Source organism: Dipodomys merriami, unplaced genomic scaffold, assembly GCF_024711535.1.
Source record: "Dipodomys merriami isolate MVZ:Mamm:240054 unplaced genomic scaffold, mDipMer1.0.p SCAF_52, whole genome shotgun sequence".
Lineage (NCBI taxonomy): Eukaryota > Metazoa > Chordata > Mammalia > Rodentia > Heteromyidae > Dipodomys > Dipodomys merriami.
The window spans coordinates 9,813,520-9,832,823 of record NW_027206091.1 but is presented as its reverse complement, the minus strand read 5'-3'; the positions used below and the strand labels follow the sequence as shown (position 1 = coordinate 9,832,823).

The 19,304-nt window shown below is 45.7% G+C and overlaps 1 protein-coding gene across 2 annotated transcripts in view; it reads right to left on the bottom strand.

Moving 5' to 3' along the window:
• Positions 1–19,304, bottom strand: part of LOC138811249 (CD177 antigen-like) — a 74,323-nt gene that overhangs the window by 47,617 nt on the left and 7,402 nt on the right. Inside the window, exon 1 of one of the 2 annotated variants that reach the window (XM_069998976.1) lies at positions 9,084–9,166. The exons of the other annotated variant lie outside the window; for it this stretch is intronic. The gene's annotated coding sequence lies outside the window, so the exon portion shown is untranslated. Of the gene's footprint in view, positions 1–9,083; positions 9,167–19,304 lie in introns of those variants that run through there. 2 annotated transcript variants of the gene reach the window in all.

The window sequence follows — 19,304 nt, the reverse complement described above, 5'->3', positions numbered from 1 at the left end:
AGAGCTGAGGGACAGCGCTCAGCCCAGAGTTCAAGCCCCACGACAGAAAAACAAACAAACAAAAAAAACCCTTTATTTTTTAAGGTAGAGTGTTGGCAGATGTTTACATTTTAAAAGATTATAGGGTCAGATATGGTGGCTCAGACCTGTAATCTCAGCCACTCTGGAGAAGAGCAGGAGGGTGGAGGTTTGAGGCTAAGACCAGGCCAAAGGTTATTAAGCCCCCATCTCAGTTAATGAGCTCTGCCTGAAATCCCAGCTAAGCTCCAGACACAGGGAAGAGGATCACTGTGTGTTTATGCTTGTGCTAGCCTCACACATTGATCCTAGACACTGTCTCTGAGCTCTTTTTCTCTGAAAAATAACCTAAAACAAAAAGGGGTTGGAGCTGGGAGCTGGTGGCCCACGCCTGTAATCCTAGCTACTCAGGAGGCTGAGATCTGAGGATCGCAGTTCAAAACCAGCCTGGGCAAGAAAGTCTGTGACACTCTTATCTCCAATGAACCACCAGAAAACCAGAAGTAGGCTGTGCTAGAGCACTAGCCTTGACCAAGAGAGCTCAGTGTCCAGGCCCTGAGTTCAAACTTCATGACAGACAAAAAAAGTGTGTGTGTGGGGGAGGGGTGGCAGAAATGTAGCTCAAATAACATTACATGAGCCTAGCAAGCACAAGGCCCTGAGTTCAAACTCTAGTAAAGCCAAAAAATTTAAAGTGTGGGAAAAAATTAATGAAATATCCAATTAGTAGATGAATGGATAAATGAATTGTGGTATATTCACAGAGGTAGAATACTAATCTTCAATTAAAGGGCTCAAGCTGCTTATAAAACAGAATGGATGGATCTTGCTGGGCAAAGCGTTGCATGCACTTGAGGATCTGGGATCGCCTGTGAGCCTAGGAATTTAAGGTCATCTTGAGAATCGAAGCCAGACCCTGTTCCTATTCCCCAAGGATGGAGAACGGCTGGGAGGGGGGGACCGAGAGAGACAGAGAGAAGAATCTGTGTCTCAGATTCTTTAGCTATAATTCAAGGATAATAACCATGTATGTTTTCACAAGGCTGGTGTCATGAGTCAAGAAGTTAATCCATGTGTAAATACTTGGAAGATATTGAGCAAACAGATAAACATTATTAGCAATGGTATTGGTATCTTAGCCCATAAGACAGTTCCACACATTAAAAAAAAATCTCAGCTGGGCGCCAGTTGCTCATGCCTAGCTACTCAGGAGGCTGAGATCTGAGGATCAAGGTTCAAAGCCAGCCTGGTAAAGGAAAGTCCATGAGACTCTTATCTCCAATGAACCACCAGAAAACTGGAAGAGGTGCTTGAATGGTAAGAGTGCTTGCTTCAGTTCACTGGCCCCGCCTTGTTTTGCCTCCCCCCTGAACATGCTCACTATTAGGTGAGTCCTCAGCTTCTTTCCCAGGTGGGTATCTCTCTCCCCATAGATTCAAGTATTGGCTCCAGGACCACTGCACTGCTTCTTCTACAATCATAGGAGGCTGCGGGGAAGGTGGATTTCTAGATCACTGGCCCCACCTATACCCATTTGGGAGATGCAGGACTTCTGGAAAAGACAAAAGCAGGTAAGACAGGAGCTGGGACATGAAGCCTGAGAACTTCCTGGAGATGTATTTATAGCATCAGTTCACCAAAAGGAGGCCCTTTGTACCCATTTGGGCTTCTTTTTCCCCAAAAGTAGATATTCTTTTTTAATTTTCTTTTCTTTCTTTTTTTTTTTTTTGCCAGTTGTATGGCTTGAACTCAGGGCCTGGCCGCTTAAGCGCTCTACCACATCAAGCCACAGCCCCACTTCTGGTTTTCTGGTGGTTCACTGGAGATTACAGTCTCATAGACTTTCTTATTTATTCTTTTCTTTTTTTTTTTTTGGTCAGTCATGGGGCTTGAACTCTGGGCCTGGGCACTGTCCCTGTGCTCTTCAGCTCAAGGCGAGCGCTCTACCACTTGAGCCACAGCGCCACTTCAGGTTTTCTAGTGGTTTATTGGAGATAAGAGTCTCACAAACTTTCCTGCCCGAGCTGGCTTTGAACTGAGATCCTCAGATCTCAGCCTCTTGAGTAGCTAGGATTATAGGCGTGAGCCACCAGGAGTGGGTTATCATGGACAGTCTTATTTCCCATGCTAACAGACTAGGAGAGAAACAAAACCCCCAAACCATGAAAACCCAAAGCCTCGGAATTGAGAAAATCTAAGACCACAGGCAGCCACAGATGAAAGCTGAAGCAAGAGTGTTGGGGGAGGATGCTGGGAAGGCGGAGGCGAGTTCCCCAGGAGAGTTCCCCTGTGGGGAAGGCGTCCTCTGCCCTTGGCCAGGCAGCTGCTAGACCATGATCCTCCTCTCAAGAGTGGGGAAGACCGGTGGATCATTAGCCAGCTCCCAAAGGAGAGAAGAAAATGGGGAGGCCTGACATCCCTCCCCCCACTACCCTTTCTCCTCAGTTCACTTCAGGAAGAACATGCAAGACTATGCCCTCAGCCTGGGACGTGAGGATTTTTTTACTATGGAAAAAGAAAGTGTGTGTTGAGGGATGGGGGAGAAACGGGATGGTGGTAAGGACCAACTGAGCAGCGGCTGGGACATGCTTTGTTTAAAGGTCAAAGTCTCCTGAAGCGCACCAGCCTCTCTTCCTGGCTGGCTCTGTGAGGCAGGAGCCTTGGCCCCATACTTGGAACAGCACCAGAGCCCTGAATTTTCCCTGCAGCAAGGGGAGCTGGAACTCCAGAGCAGTAGGTACCCTGAGATGAAACTGGTTTTATGTAGATTTCACCCTAGGCTTGAAAATAACTTCATATGATAAGTGAGCAAAATATTTGGGAGTGTGTGTGGGGGGGGTAATGACAGGACCTCTAGAATAAGTGTATATTTACACCCTGGAAACCTACTTTTAGGAGTTTTTTTAAAAATTTGGATTATGTTTGTAATAGGAATCCTATATTTAGAACTCAAATGAGTCTAAGTTTATTATGTTTACTCAAATAGGACTGAGGATCAGGTACTGGCAGCTTAGGGTTGAAATCCTAGCTACTCAGGAGGCTGACATCTGAGGATCCTGGTTCAAAGCCAGCCTGGGACAGCAAAGTTCATGATTCTCTTATCGCCAGCTCAAGGGCAGCACCCAAGCCCTGAGTTCAAGCCCCAAGATTTATATATTAGCATACACTATCTTATATTACCATATATTATTGTACAAATTGAGGGTTTTATTGTGATATTTCCATACATGCATGTACGTTGATCATATTCACCCTCCCATTGCTCTCTCTTCTTCCTCCCTCACCCTCTCCACTTTTTGAAAAAACTTTTTCAGTGAGTTACACCATGTCCTCCTTATATATACAAAGTACTTCAAAAGTACTTCAATCACATTCTCCCCTCCCTCTTTCATACCCCCAAATACTCCCCCTTCTCATGTTTATGCTCCTTTTTAAAAATCTACTTTTTTAGCTGGGTGCCAGTAGCTCATACCTGTCATTCTGGCTACTCAGGATCGCAGTTCAAAGCCAGCCTGGGCAGGAAAGTCTGTGAGACTCTTATCTCCAATGACCCACCAGAAAACCGGAAGTGGAGCTGTGGCTCAAAGTGTTAGCCTTGAGTGAAAGAGTTCAGGGACAGTGTCCAGGACCCAAGTTCAAGGCCCACAATCTACCAAAAAACAAAAAAAATCTAGATTTTGCAAGTGAGAGAAAACATGCTATATTTCTCTTTTCTCCCTCCCTTCCTTCGCTTTTTATTGTCAGTACAAGGACTTGAACTCAGTAGTGTCTCATATTGTTTCTGGTACTCTACCATTTGAGCCATATCTCCAGTTCAGCTTTTTTGCTGGCTAACAGGTAATAGGGTCTTTTCTTCTTGAGCTGGCTCTAAGTCACATTCTTCAGGTCTTAGTCTCTTGTAACACCTAGGATTACAGGTGTGAACAATTAGCACGGGGCCATAACTTTTATGGCTGAATAATACCTCACTGTGTACATAGTAAGTCATTGTCTCAGAAACCAAACAAAAAAAATTTTTTAAATATTTTCAGTATTAGACAGCTATAATGTAAATAGTGTCTCCCCAGATACTAACTAAAGAAAAACAAATTACGTGGGAGAAAACAGAGTTTGTATCTTTATATTGTTTTCAGAAGGGTGTGGAAAATTCAACATGGGCTCAGGTGAAGAACCAGGGGTGTACCACCAGCAACAGGTGCTACTGGAGTTGTAAAAGCTTTGGAGGACTCGCCCATCATCCTGCAGCAATGCTTCCGACTGCAGTAGCTACTTTCTCCATGTAGTTCAGCCAAGATGACTCATTTTTCAATGGCAACTAACCACAAAAACAAGATGGCAAATTTTTTTTTCTTTCAAAAAATAGGTGCTGATGGCTCACACCTGTCAAACGAGCTACTCAGGAGGCTGAGATCTGAGGATTGTGGTTTGAAGCCAGCCCAGGCGGGAAAACCCATGAGACTCTCATCTTTAATAAACTACTCAGAAAAGGCTAGAAGTGGCACTGTGGCTCAAGTGATAGAGTGCTAGCCTTGAGTAGAAGCGGCTCAGGGACAGAGCCCAGGCCCTGAGTTCAAGCCTACCATATCACAGGCTGCTCAATGGGCATCGTGTGTGTAGGAGCTGACCAGCATGAGCTAGCCTTCAAGTGCTCAGGCCCTGCTCATCTACCAAGAGGTCTATGTCCTGGGTCCCCCTTGTCTCTAGATCCATGCCATGTTGTCCATAAGCTCTGTGGGTTCTTTTTGCCTTTGATGTTGAAAACTGACCCTAGGCGTTTGGGCGATGCTCCCTGCCCTGCCTGCCAGACCCTGACCTCTGCACTCAGGGTCCCTTCCTGAACTTTATTCCTGACCTGAGCAACCTCCCCTACAAACTTTTGTTTTTGTTGTTGTTGGTCTTGGGACTTGAACTCAGGACCTGGGCACTGTCCCTGAGCTTTTTCACTTAAGGCTAACACCCTACCACTTTTAGCCACAGGGCCACTCCCGGTTTTCTGGTGGAAGCTAAGAGCCTCAGGTCTTTTCTGCCCTGGCTAGCTGTGAACCATGATCCTCAGATTTCAGCTTCCTGAGTTACCAGTACCTAGCTAACAAACTTATTTGCAGATCCTGGAATTTCTCCTGCTGCCTGAAACTTACCTCTTCTCTCTGTTGGTCAGTTGGTTTTGAGGTGCTGGGGATAAAACCTAGGGCCTCTTATATCCTGCATCCGGAGCTCACTCCTAGTTCTACTCTGCCTTTTTGTTGTTGTTTAAACCTTTCTGGAATTTTCCTGGCCTTTGTAAAAGATGGCTCTATCCTTTAGGGTATTTTAATGATTTCCACCAAAATTGACATCTGGTTGGGGCTCAGGTAAGCAAGTTCCAACAGGGGAGAGGATTATAGCATGAGCCACCAGTACCCTGCCATGAAAAAAAAATTTTTTTTTTGAGACAGAGTCTGGCTGTGGACCCCAGGCTAGCCTCGAACTTGTGATCTTCCTGTCTGGGCTTATAGGCTAGTGCCACCATGCTCCATGTGAGAAATTAAGGGGGAGATGAAGCATTTCTTACAGATAGATCATCCTTAAGCCAAAACTTGGGAACGTGAAATACTCCAAAATCCCCCAAATTTAAATTTTTTTAAATTTCTCACAAATGAGAAAGCAGGTTCAAAGAAGATGAGTAAATGAGGCCACACAAGTGAACAGTGGCACGTGATGGAAACCTAGGTCCTTCAGACCCTGCAAAGACTTTTTGCCACAAACCATTATGCTTATATCCGGTGCCCTGATGGGGGGCAGAGCTGCCAGAACTGCTCACTGACTAGCAGAGCCATTCCCAGGGCAGGCGAGGCAGAGAGCCAGGGTACACACCACAAGAAAAACAATCAACTCGATACACACCTGATCCTTGCTCACTTCCTGTGAGGCCCACAATTGGGTTACCTTAGGTCCCTCCCACAGGGCCCCCAAAATTTCACCCTGTACGAACTGAAGCAGTGATCCTACTCTGTTCCAAATGGGGAGGGAGGGGAAGCGGCGGGAGATGAGACCCCTCCCTGCCCCTAACCAAATATGTCAGGAAATGAAAAGCCAGATTCTCTGACACCAGGTTCAGAAAAAAAAAGTTGATTCTTGAGCAACTGGTTTGCCGGGAGAGAGGTCTCACCATGGCCACCCAGTTCCAGTCCTGTTTTCTTTTCCAGGGCCTGTCAGGCAACTTTGGAATTGAAGGAACGAGACTTGCCAATAAACCCTGTCTAACAAAAGCTGGGCTGGCCGAAGTCCAGGCCTCTGACAGACCCAGGCCAGTGGAAGGCTCTTCTCGCCTGCCTTGCCCTGACCCAGGGCCCTAATCCTGTGTGCCACGTTCCCTCATGTCTTGGAAGGCAGGATCCTCTGCTCTGGGGGTAACAACCACCATGCGTGGGTGTCAAGCACCATATGAGGTGCTTCAAGTATTTCTTCTCTGTTCATCCTTGTCAGTATCCGGTGGACTTCAGAGTCCAGGGCAGCCGGGAAGGATATGAGGGAGTACTGCTTCTGTTCAGAATCCCAGTTCTGCCTGCCACTAAAAATCATGGGTTTTTTGCTTTGTTTTGGCTTTTTTGGTCAGTCGTGGGGCTCAAATTCAGGGCCTGGGTGCTATCCCTGAGCTCTATCGCTCAAAGCTATTGCTCTACCACTTAAGCCACAGCGCCGCTTCTGATTTTCTTCTGGTGGTTCACTGGAGATGAGAGTCTCATAGTGTGTTTCCTACCGGGCCTGGCTTTGAATCATGATCCTCAAATCTCAGCCTCCTGAGTAGCTAGGATTGCAGGCGTGAGCCACTGGGCCCAGGCATAAATTACATTTTTTTTAATTTTTAATTTTATTTTAAAGATACTATACAGAGGAGGGGGGACCAAGATGGCGACGGGGCAGTAGGGAAATGCCACAGCTCTCTCCAACCAAAAAGAGAGTTCGAGTTCCAACGCTTAATCTCCCCAAAAGACCGACAACAACAAAAAGACGAACACTCAGAGAAAAACCAGAGGCGGAGAACAACAAAAAAAGAAAGAGAGGAAAAGAAGAATTTCAGAACAGAGAAAAGCGAAGACCCCTCCCCCAACCTTTACTGGCTGCGCGGCAGTGCGACAAGCCGCCGGCCAGCCGGCCCGACCAGCCCCCCAGCGGGGGCTGCGGGAGCCCCAGAGGCACAGCAGAGACACAGGGGGCCGCTTTCAGATCACCAGGTACTGGTTTGCAGAACAGCGGATCGCCAGGAACAGAGAAACCTACCAGCCAGGAGTCTCCACGAGGATCCCACCCCCACCCCTCACTCTCCACCCAAGCAGAGAGGCTCCATCCCGCCAAAGCCACTCGGCACCAGCAGCACGACAAAGGGACCTGTCGGCAGACCACCCGCCCGATCGCAATCGCAACGACCCGGCGGGGCGCTCTGGCCCCAGAGGTACCGCGAAGAAGCTGCCTGAGCGTGGACACTTTTGACCCGACAGCTTCGACAGAGGCAGAGACAGAAAAGAATCACACAGAGCCACCACTGCCCAACCCAGCCCGGATTGCAACAACAACTGACAACCTACACCACACAGAAACAACCAGCTCCAGGGTGAGTACCCCACAGGGGAAGTGTATCCCTCAAGGGAGACCAGAGCTGGAGGGAATCCCCAGACCCTGACCTAGACTCCCTACCCCAACACCCGGACCACAGGACCCACTAAAACTGGGAACTGTTTGAGAGCTCCACCAGCCCGTGGAGCACACTCAGCTGGCCAGGCTAGAGCAAGAGCACCCCTGGAAGGGAGCTTAAATGCCCAAGCCAGGAACAGCGCCCCTGGGTCAAGACTACCAACAGTAGAAGAAATTTGAACTGTGTCCCCCAGGCTGTATAACCTAGGTGGTATACACATCAGCACAGGCCTAACGAGTGTGCTCCAGGCTGCATAACCTAGGTGGTATACACATCAGCACAGGCCTAACAAGCGCGCTCCAGGCTGGGGCCGGAACCAGGCCTGGGGATCCGGCGCCTGAACAACACAACCAACTCCTCCCAATTGAAGTAAAAAGCTGAGCATACGCCTCAACAGAGGGGAGAAAACCAGGAAACAACACTCCCCGGGAAGCACGCCTGTGACAACAAAAGACCTGGAGGCCCAGGACAAGAGAAGCCCAAACCCCACCAAAACTCCACTCATATACCCTAGACTGGGAATTGGGCAACACAGGCTGCCAGCACCTGACTGCACCTGGCTGCCAGCCAGACTGTTAAGGCGGCTCAGCAATAGAGTGATAGTCTTGGATGTATGAGGCCCTGGATCTGATTCCTCAGCATCACAAAAGCAAAAAGGGTCAGAAGTGGTGCTGTGGCTCAAATGGTAGGGTGCCAGCCTTGAGCTGAAAAGCTGAGTGACAGCACCCAAACCTAGAGTTCAAGCCCACAACCAGCCCAAAACAAACAAACAAAAACACATCAGGAGCCCATAGTAGACTCCAGTATTTGGGAGAGTGCATCCAGAGCATCTGTTCTTCACAAGAGCACCCGTAGGAGCAAACACAAGCAGTCTAGGCTGCTCAACCCTTCCAAAGGCGGGAACTGCCAGCAATCTACAGCAGAGAGCTGAGAATCCTAAGTAAGTCAGAATAGCAGCTGGAAATAGGCTCCCAACAGAACCCACATCAGGCACAGACTCTCTCTACCAATACAGAATCAGCAACCAAGCAAAGACAGACACACCAAAACAAAATTGAAGAGCAGTCTCCTGAACCTCCATGCGAAAATCACAGAGAAAAATCACAAGGTTTACCACCACCCAGGACAGCAAGCTCACCTCAAAAGCCAGCAGCCACGCAACGGAGAGCCCCAGTGGGAGCAAAGCAGGAATGGAAGACAAAAGCTACATCCAAGGGTTGCTGGAGGCAATGACTCAAGAAATAAAGCGAGAAATTGATCAGAAATTGAAAGAGCACAAGGATGAACTATCCAAAGAGACACAAGGTATCAAACAAGAGATGCATGCAAAAATGGAAGCTGCACAAACCTCAGTAAGAAGTGAGATAAACGCCAAATTAGAGGTAATGCATACCTTATTGAGAGGTGAGATCAGTACTCTGAGAACCAACATTGAATCCATAAAGGGATCCATTTCCTCCATGCAAACCACAATAGAAGCCACTGTCAACAGAGTGAATGAAATGGAAGGTAGAGTGTCAGATACAGAAGACAGAATACACCAACTGGACCAAAAAGTGACAGATATGGAAAAATCACTCAAATTAAACCAAAGGGAAATTCAAGAGCAAGCAGATAATGCTAAAAAATTTAACCTTCGCATAATTGGAGTGGACGAAGGTGAGGAATTCCAGAGCAAGGGAATGCAACACCTATTTAACAATATAATCAATGAAAATTTTCCCCACCTCAAAAACGACCATCTTAACTACATCACAAAAGCTTATCGAACACCCAACAAGCAAGACCCCAGGAGAAACACTTCTAGACACATTATAGTAAAAATGATAGATCTGAATAATAAGGAAACAATCCTGCATGCAGCAAAAATGAAGAAGGAGCTATACTACAACAGGAAAAAAATAAGAATCACTGCAGATCTCTCCACACAAACAATGAATGCAAGAAAAGCCTGGGAAAGCACCATACGAGCCCTGAGAGCCAATAACTGCCAACCCAGACTGATATACCCGGCAAAGCTAGCATTCACATTCGATGGAGAACTGAAAACTTTTAATAGCAAAGAAAAACTAAATGAATACATAAACATTAAGCCAGCATTACAAAGAATTCTAAGAGGGGGGACACAACCTGAAGAAAACAACCAGGAACTGGGGCCTGCCCCAAACAGGCGTTACTCAAAGTCTAACTGAGCAACCATAGGAGGAAAGGAAAGAAGAAAAACTTAGGAAAACGGAATGGCAGGGACAACAATGCATCTCTCTATACTTTCTCTTAATATAAATGGGCTGAATTTGCCAATTAAAAGAAAACGAACTGAGGACTGGATCAGAAAACAAGACCCATCCATCTGTTGCCTTCAGGAGACCCACCTCTCAGCCAAACATACAAACAAACTCAGAGTGAAGGGGTGGAAAAGGATCTACCAATCAAACGCCCCCAGTAAGAAAGCAGGTGTAGCTATCCTGATATCTGACAAAATAAACTTCTCATTACAATCAGTACAGAAAGACAAGGATGGACACTACATATTAATAAAGGGAACAATCCAAGAGGAGGATATAACCATTATCAACTTATATGCCCCAAATATTGGTACACCCAGATATGTCAAACAAATGCTCTCAAACTTACAGAATAAAATAGATCCCAATACGATAATACTAGGAGACTTTAACACACCACTCTCACCAAAGGACAGGTCTACCAACCAGAGGATTGGCAAAGAAGCTACCGAATTAAGAGAGGCCATACTTCAAGCGGAATTAACTGACATCTACCGAGTATTTCACCCTAAAACAACACAGTACACATTCTTCTCAGCAGCTCACGGAACTTTCTCCAAAATAGACCATATCATAGTTCATGCAAGGAACTTAAGCAAATACAAAGAGATCGACATAACCCTCTGTATCCTATCTGACCACAGTGGAATCAAGCTAGCTCTCAATAACAAAGCATACCGCAGAAATTTCTCTAATACATGGAAATTGAACAGCACACTCCTTAACAATGCCTGGATAACAGAAGAGATCAGAGAAGAAATAAAGCATTTCCTACAACTCAATGAAAATGAAAACACCTCACAAAGAAACTTGTGGGACACAGCAAAAGCAGTCCTGAGGGGCAAATTTATTGCCCTCAGTGCCCACATCAAGAGAATGGAGACAGACCAAGTAAATAATCTCATGTTGCAATTAAAACAGCTAGAAAAACAAGAAAAAATGGGACCTAAAGCTACTAGATGAAGCCAGATAACCAAATTAAAAGCAGAGATTAACCAATTAGAAAATCAGAAAACCATAACCAAAATAAACCAAACAAAAAGCTGGTTCTTTGAAAAAATAAACAAAATTGATGGCCCATTGGCTAGATTAATTAAAAAAAGAAGAGAGGAAACCCATATTAATAGGATTAGGGATGCCACGGGAAACATCACCACACGTACCCAAGATATCCAAACAATTCTAACAGACTACTTTCAAAAGCTATACTCTCTAAAGGAAGAAAATCGGGCAGAAATGGATGCATTTTTAGAGAAATACAAGTTGCCCAAACTGAGCAAAGAAGAAGTTAACCAATTAAATAAGCCAATATCCTATAATGAGATACAGGAAGCTATCAAAAGTCTTCCAACAAAAAAAAGCCCAGGACCAGATGGATTCACAGCAGAATTCTATAAGACCTTTAAACAAGAACTAATACCCATACTTCTCAAGCTCTTCAGAGAAACAGAGAAGGAGGGAGCTATCCCAAACTCATTCTACGAAGCCAATATCACACTCATCCCCAAACCAGGCAAAGACCCAACCAAAAAGGAGAATTACAGGCCAATCTCCTTGATGAACACAGATGCAAAGATCCTTAACAAGATTCTAGCTAACAGAATCCAGAAACTCATAAAAAAAAATAATTCACTATGACCAGGTAGGCTTTATCCCAGAGACACAGGGATGGTTTAACATATGTAAGTCAATAAATGTAATCCAACATATCAACAGAGCCAAGGTCAAGAATCACATGATTATTGCCACAGATGCAGAAAAGGCCTTTGACAAAATTCAACATTCATTCATGCTAAAAGCTCTGGAGAAAATAGGAATAGAAGGAACATTTCTAAAAACAATAAAAGCCATTTATGACAGACCAATAGCCAATATTATACTTAATGGGGAAAAGCTACAACCAATTCTCCTAAAATCAGGAACAAGGCAAGGATGCCCACTGTCTCCACTCCTCTTCAATATAGTCCTAGAACCCTTAGCCAGGGCAATAAGGCAAGAAAAAGACATTAAAGGGATCCGCATAGGGAAAGAAGAAGTTAAACTATCCCTTTTTGCAGACGACATGATACTATACCTCCACGATCCCAAAAACTCCATCCCCAAACTCTTAGAAATCATAAATCACTTCGGCAAAATAGCAGGATACAAAATAAACCCACAAAAATCAGTTGCCTTCCTATACACTGATAATGTACAGGAAGAGAGGGAAATAAAGGGAGCAACCCCATTCACAATAACCTCCCGAAAAATAAAATATTTAGGAATTAACCTAACCAAAGATGTAAAAGAACTATTTAATGAGAACTATAAAAAGTTAAAGAAAGAAATTGCAGAAGACACTAGGAAATGGAAAGACCTCCCATGCTCCTGGATAGGCCGACTTAATATAGTAAAGATGGTAATACTTCCAAAACTAATATACAAATTCAACGCAATTCCTATTAAAATCCCAATGACGTACATCACTGAAATACAGAAAACAGTCCAAAAATTCATATGGAACAACAAAAAACCTAGAATAGCCAAAACAATTCTAGGGGATAAAGACAATATGGGAGGGCTATCCATGCCGAACTTCAAACTCTACTACAGAGCTATAATAACAAAGACAGCATGGTACTGGCACAAAAACAGACCCGAAGACCAATGGAACAGAATAGAAGATCCAGAAATAAATCCACAGGCCTACAGCCAGCTGATATTCGACAAAGGAGCCAAAGACATACAATGGAAGAAACACAGCCTCTTCAACCGCTGGTGCTGGGAAAACTGGGCAGCCACATGCAGAAAACTAAAAGTGGACCCCAGCCTATCACCATGCACCAACATCAACTCAAAATGGATTAAAGATCTTAACATTAAACCTGAATCTCTGAAACTACTGCAGGACAGAGTAGGAGAGACACTTGAACTAATAGGCACAGGAAGGAACTTCCTGAACAGAGTCCCAGGGTCACAACAAATTGGAGAGAGACTCGACAAATCGGACTACCTTAAAATAAAAAGCTTCTGCACAGCTAAAGCTATCGCAACCAAGCTAGAAAGACAACCAACTAATTGGGAAAAAATATTTACCAGCAATATATCAGACAAGGGGTTAACATCCTGTATATACAGGGAACTCAAGAAACTAATCCCTCCCAAACCTAACAAACCAATTACTAAATGGCCAAGGGAACTAAAGAGGGACTTCTCAAATGAAGAAATAAAAATGGCAAAGAAACACATGAGGAAATGTTCATCATCCCTGGTGGTGAAGGAAATGCAAATAAAGACAACCCTGAGATACCACCTTACCCCAGTCAGAATGTCCCACATCCACAAATCAGCCAACGACAAATGCTGGAGGGGATGTGGAGAACGAGGAACGCTATTACACTGCTGGTGGGAATGTACACTCATACAACCACTTTGGAAAGCAGTCTGGAGGGTCCTTAGAAAGCTAAAGATTGACCTCCCTTACGACCCAGTCATACCACTTCTAGGCATCTACCCTGAACAACAGGAACCAATATACAAGGACACGTGCACCTCCATGTTTATTGCAGCACTGTTCGCAATAGCTAGGATATGGAAACAACCTAGATGCCCCATCACAGATGAATGGATCCAAAAATTGTGGTATCTATACATAATGGAATATTATGCAGCCATTAGAAATGACAAAATAATGGCATTTGCAGGGAAATGGATGGAGCTAGAAGGAATCATGTTGAGCGAGGTAAGCCAAGAACGAAGAGACAAACAGTACATGGTCTCCCTGATAAGTGGATGATAAATCCAAAATGTTAGGTGAACAGGACTTAAGAAACAAAGAACTCCCACTCATCTGGTTGAACCACTACTAAATATCCCCATGCTGCTGATCACATATATGGTATATAACATGTGAGCACCGTTATATATTACAGACTGTGATAGACAATTTGCTCCAGGAAAGTTAGGATGAACTTGTGACTTTAAATGAGCATCATTATTCCACAATACTGTGAATTTCCGGAAATTAAGTAATCACTTAATCACAATCAAAAAAAAAAAAAAAAAAGAACCTTGGGGAAGGGAGGGAGGGAGGGGATGGTAGGGGGAAAACAATGGAGGGGGTAACAATGTTCAATAGGAAGTGTACTCATTACCTCGCTCATGTAACTGTAACCCTCTGTATAGTATCTTTTTTTTTAATGAGTACACTTCCTATTGAACATTGTTACCCCCTCCATTGTTTTCCCCCTACCATCCCTTCCCTCCCTACCTTCCCCGTTTTTTTTTTTTAATTGTGATTAGGTGATCATAAATTACATTTAACATGAACATGTCACCTAACTTTGCTGTACCTCCATTTCCTCATCTAAAGAGCAACTACAATAATGTCTGATCCCTTGGGCTTGGAATGTGGCTTAGCAGTAGAGTGTTTGCCTAACATGCATGAAGCCCTGGGTTCCATTCCTCAGTACCACATACACAGAAAAAGCCAGAAGTGGAGCTGTGGCTCAAGTAGCAGAGTGGTAGCCTTGAGCAAAAGAAGCTCAGGGACAGTGCCCAGGCCCTCAGTTCAAGCCCCAGGACTAGGAAAAAAAAAGAAAAAGAAAAAGAAAAAAGAAAAAAAAAGTCTAATCCCTAGAGCTGAAGATGATCAGCTTTGATTTTTTTTTTGGTGTTTCAGATTTTTTCCCTGGTACTGGGGCTTTGAACTCAAGGCCCTGCCCTTGCTGAGGAGGTGCTCTTTTACTAGGGCCATGAACTTAGCTCTTTTTTGCTTCAGGAATTTTTCAGGTAGGGTCTTGAGTTTTTGCCTGGGGACAGCCTCAGACAACAATCCCTCCCCCAATCCCCACCCCCCTTTGCATCTGGGATTACTGATATGTGCTCCCCTGCCTGGCTTATTGATTAAGATGGGAATCCTGATAATATTTATCTGGTTGGGTCCCAAAGTGTGATCCTCTGGATCTCTGCCTCGTAAATAGCTGGGATTATAGATGTGAGCTACTATACCTAGCCATATTAGCTATTACTATTTTACAGATGTGGCCACTGAGGCTTACATAGTTTAAGTCAATTGTCTAAGGCCACACAGTCAATAAAGGACAGAGTGGATTGGAATCCAGGTATGGTCTACCAGATCCTGAAGGGCCTAAACACACAGTGACTAGATTCTCTTCTCTACCATCAAGGCTGAAGTGTACTCAGAGAGTAGCTGGGCTGGTCAGAGGGTTACAACAGGACTCAGGTTAAAACCCAAGTTCAGGGCTAGGAAGGTGGCTCAGTGGTGGAGTGCTTGCCTTGCATGCATGAGGCCCTGGGTTCGATTCCTCAGCATCACAAAAGCAGAAAAAAGCCAGAAGTGGTGTTGTGGCTCAAGTGGTAGAGTGCTAACCTTGAGCTGAAGAGCTGAGGGACAGCACCCAGGCCCAGAAGTCAGGCCCCATGACCGATTAAAAAAACAACAAGTTCAGTGGGCTACAATGAGCATCACAGGCAGTACTGGAAGAGAGAACACTATCACAAAAGGGTGGCAGGAGCCTTAGGATGGGAGAAGGCCCAGAGAGGCTCCCCTGGCCCCAGGTGTGCCAAGAGGAGACACAACTTAAACATGGCACTGGCTGGTCTGAGCACTGCCTGTGTCTTTCTCCCTACCCCACGCTTAGCCACTGCCTAACATCCCGGTCTAAACAAAATAATTATAGCTCCCTAGAGACAGCTCTGCAAGGCCCAGATGGCCAAGCCATCTCCGTGCTAATGTTTTTATAAACAGCCAACCAGATGCAGGTGGTTCTCGCTTGTCATTCTGGCTACTCAGGAGGATGAGATCTGAGGATTGCAGTTCAAAGCCAGCCTGGGCAGGAAAGCCCAGCAGCCTCTTTCATAACTTAGCATGCTCTTTTCCTAGGCAACACTAAGAAAAGAGAGTAACTGATCGGCCTCCACCCCCTTCACCCTGAGATGGCAGGCCTCTGGAGCAGTTACAACTACGTAAGGCCACACAATCCCCTTAGAGTGACCTGCAGGTCTGGGCAGCTTATCTGTCACTTGGGCAGCAGCCATGATGAAGCCCCTGGTCCGCACTCTCACACAGGGGTCTCCGCCTCCAATAGGTCACCTCAGACAATAGCCGGCGCTTCTTCTCTCTTGTGAGAAGGGGTCTTGCTGGTCCTTTATGGGCAATAAATCTTTCCTTTGTTGTTTGTGCCTGGATGTCTGCGTGGTTTTCTGGCAAATTCTAATAAAGCCTAACACCATGAGACTCTCCTCTCAAACTACTCGGGAAAGGTGAGAAATAGCACTGTGGCTCAAGTGGCAGAGCACAAGCCTTGAACACAAAGAAGCTCAGGGACTGTGTATAGGCCCTGAGTTCAAGGCCCAGGACTGGCACCAAAAAAAATCAGAATGTCTAAAATCAATCTAAAAAAAAAAAAAAAAGCTAACCAGTTAACTGTTTTCAACCTGTCCCTAGTCTTTTCTGAATTGCATGATATCTCTTATCTCAGAAACCTTTAAATTCTCTGAGGTCCCATTCATAAATCCAAGGGTGGCTAGTGAGGGCTCAACCGACGACACCCACTTTCTGGGTCCTCACCTTCAGGTGTTGAGGAAAAGTTAGGTAGCTCATCCTCCCCGCCTCCACCCTCTCATGCTAATCCACGCCCAACGTAATACAAGGTGGAACATTTTATCAGCCTCTGACACCTCAAGTTACTAGCCTGCACACAAATTAAGGCAGAAACGTAGAGTATACCTGGCTCCTGAAATATTTCCTCTTGGCATCAACCACTATTAACCCCACCACACTCTATTTGCAAGTACACACCCAGATATGACACACACACACTCAGAGCAACACCCTAAACTCTTGGGTGAGTGACACAAAAGGCATTAAGAGCCGGATGTGCGGTGGCTCCTGCCTGGAATCCCAGATTCTCATGAACCCTAGGTGTGAAGATCGTGGCTCAAGGCCAGCCCAAGGTAAAAAGAACCAAGGGACGTCACTCAAGTGGTAGAGCACTTGCCTAGCAAGTGTAAGTTCAAACCCCAGGGCTGAGAGAAAAAAGAAAAAGATATCAGGGCTCTATAATAATGGGTTAACCTTTATATGTTAGGGGTGCTCCTCAGACTTTTTTTTTTTGGTTGGTCGTGGGACTTGAACTCTGGGCCTGGGCGCTGTCCCTGCACCCTTCAGCTCAAGGTGAGCACGCTACCACTTGAGCCACAGCACCACTTCTGATTTTCTAGTGTTTTATTGGAGATAAGAGTCTCACAAACTTTCCTGACCGGGCTGGCTTTGAACCGTGATCCTCAGATCTCAGCCTCCTGAGTAGCTAGGATTGCAGGCCCTTGCCACTGGCACCCGGTTTCTGCAGACATTAACTAACCTATAACATACCCCTATGAAGTTGATCAAAACACAGTATATGCCAGATGCAAGTGGCTCATCCTGTAAACTACTTGGGAGATTGAGACCTGATGATTGCAGTTCAGAGCCAGCCTGGGAAGGAAAGTGTGAGATTCTAATTAGTCACCAAAAAGCCAGAAATGGAGCAGTGGCTCAAGTGGTAGAGTACCATCACTGAGTGAAAATGCTCAGGGACCCAGACCCTGACTTCAAGCTCTAGGACTGGAATGTGCACGTACACGTGTACACACACACACACACACACACACACACACACACACACACACACACACACACACACACACACACACACACACACACACACACACACACTATGTGCATGTCTGAACATCACAATGAAACCCATTTGCTCAATTACCATCCACCAATAAAATGTTTTAAAGACTACAATCCCAGCTGAGTGCCGGTGGCTCACACCTGTCATCCTAGCTACTCAGGAGGCTGAGATCTGAGGATCACAGTTCAAAGCCAGGCCGGCAGGAAAGTCCATGAGACTCTCCAATAAACCACCAGAAAACTGAAAGTGGTACTGTGGCTTAGTGGTAGAGCGCTCACCTTGAGCTGAAGGGTGCAGGGACAGTGCCCAGGCCCAGAGTTCAAGTCCCGCAACCGACCAAAATAAAAGACTACAATCCCCCACAGGACAGGAATGATGGGGGCCACAGTATGCACGTGATCTCTCTGAGCCCTGATGTTCCATTGACCTCTCTGGGGAAAGGAAAATCATGAAGCATCATGGTGGCTGTGTGAAAAGAACTTCCTGCTATTTGTGTCAGGAAACCACAGGACAGAACTAGCCAGGAAATTTACCACTGAGGGCTAGGTTGCAGAGTAGCTGGAAGAGTCAATGTCAATGCCAAAGCGAGAGAGTCTGGACACTCATGGGGATGCTCCTTCCCAGGGCCAGTGGGAACCCCTGGCTCCAGAGACTGTTTCAGCCCCCTGAAACTGAGATGTTTGATAAAAGATAGGAACACAACTTGTTCTTTGGGGGAGGAGGCAGACATGTGTGACAAAAGAGAAAAAGAAGCCCAGGGGCTGGGAAGGTGGCTCAGTGGTAGAGTACTTGCCTCCCCATGCATGAGGCCCTGGGTTCGATTCCTCAGCACCACATAAATAGAAAAAGCCTGAAGTAGCACTGTGGTCCAAATGGTAGAGCACTAGCCTTGAGCTGAAGACTGAGGGGACAGTGCCCAGGCCTAGAGTTCAAGCCCCACGACCAACAGAAAAAAAGAAAAAAGAAAAGCCCAGTTCTGGTGGCTCACGCCTGTCATCCTAGCTACTCAGGAGGCTGAGATCTGAGAACTGTGGTTCAAAGTCAGCAGGGGCAGGAAAGTCCTTGAGACTCTTATCTCCCATTAACTGCTCAAAAAAGCTGGAAGTAATGCTGTGACTCAAGTGGTAGAGCATTACTCTTGTGTAAAAGGAGCTCAGGGACAGTGTCCAGACAGAGTTCAAGCCCCAGGACTGGCAAAAAGAAGAAAAAAAAAATCAGGGCTCCACAGCACCTATCCCTGCAACAAAATACAAAATTAGAATTTGAGAGCAAGTAGGAACATGGCACCAGCTCAAATCCAAAATTTTTCAGATAAGAAGACTCGAGTCGGAGGGCTGGGAAGGTGGCCCAGTGGTAGAGCGCTTGCCTTGCATGCCTGAGGCCCTGGGTTCGATTCCTCAGCACCACATAAGCAAAAAGAAAAAAGCCGGAAGTGGCGCTGTGGCTCAAGTGGTAGAGCACTAGCCTTGAGCTGAAGAGCTGAGGGACAGAGCCCAGGCCCAGAGTTCAGGCTCCACAACCGGACCCAAAAAAAAAAAAAAAAAGAAGACTCGTGTCAGGTGTGGACAAGTGGCTTTGTCATGGTGACAAATGAAGATGGAAGCACCAGGGCTCCCCTCACTTCTGGATCTCCCCGAAAGTCAACTA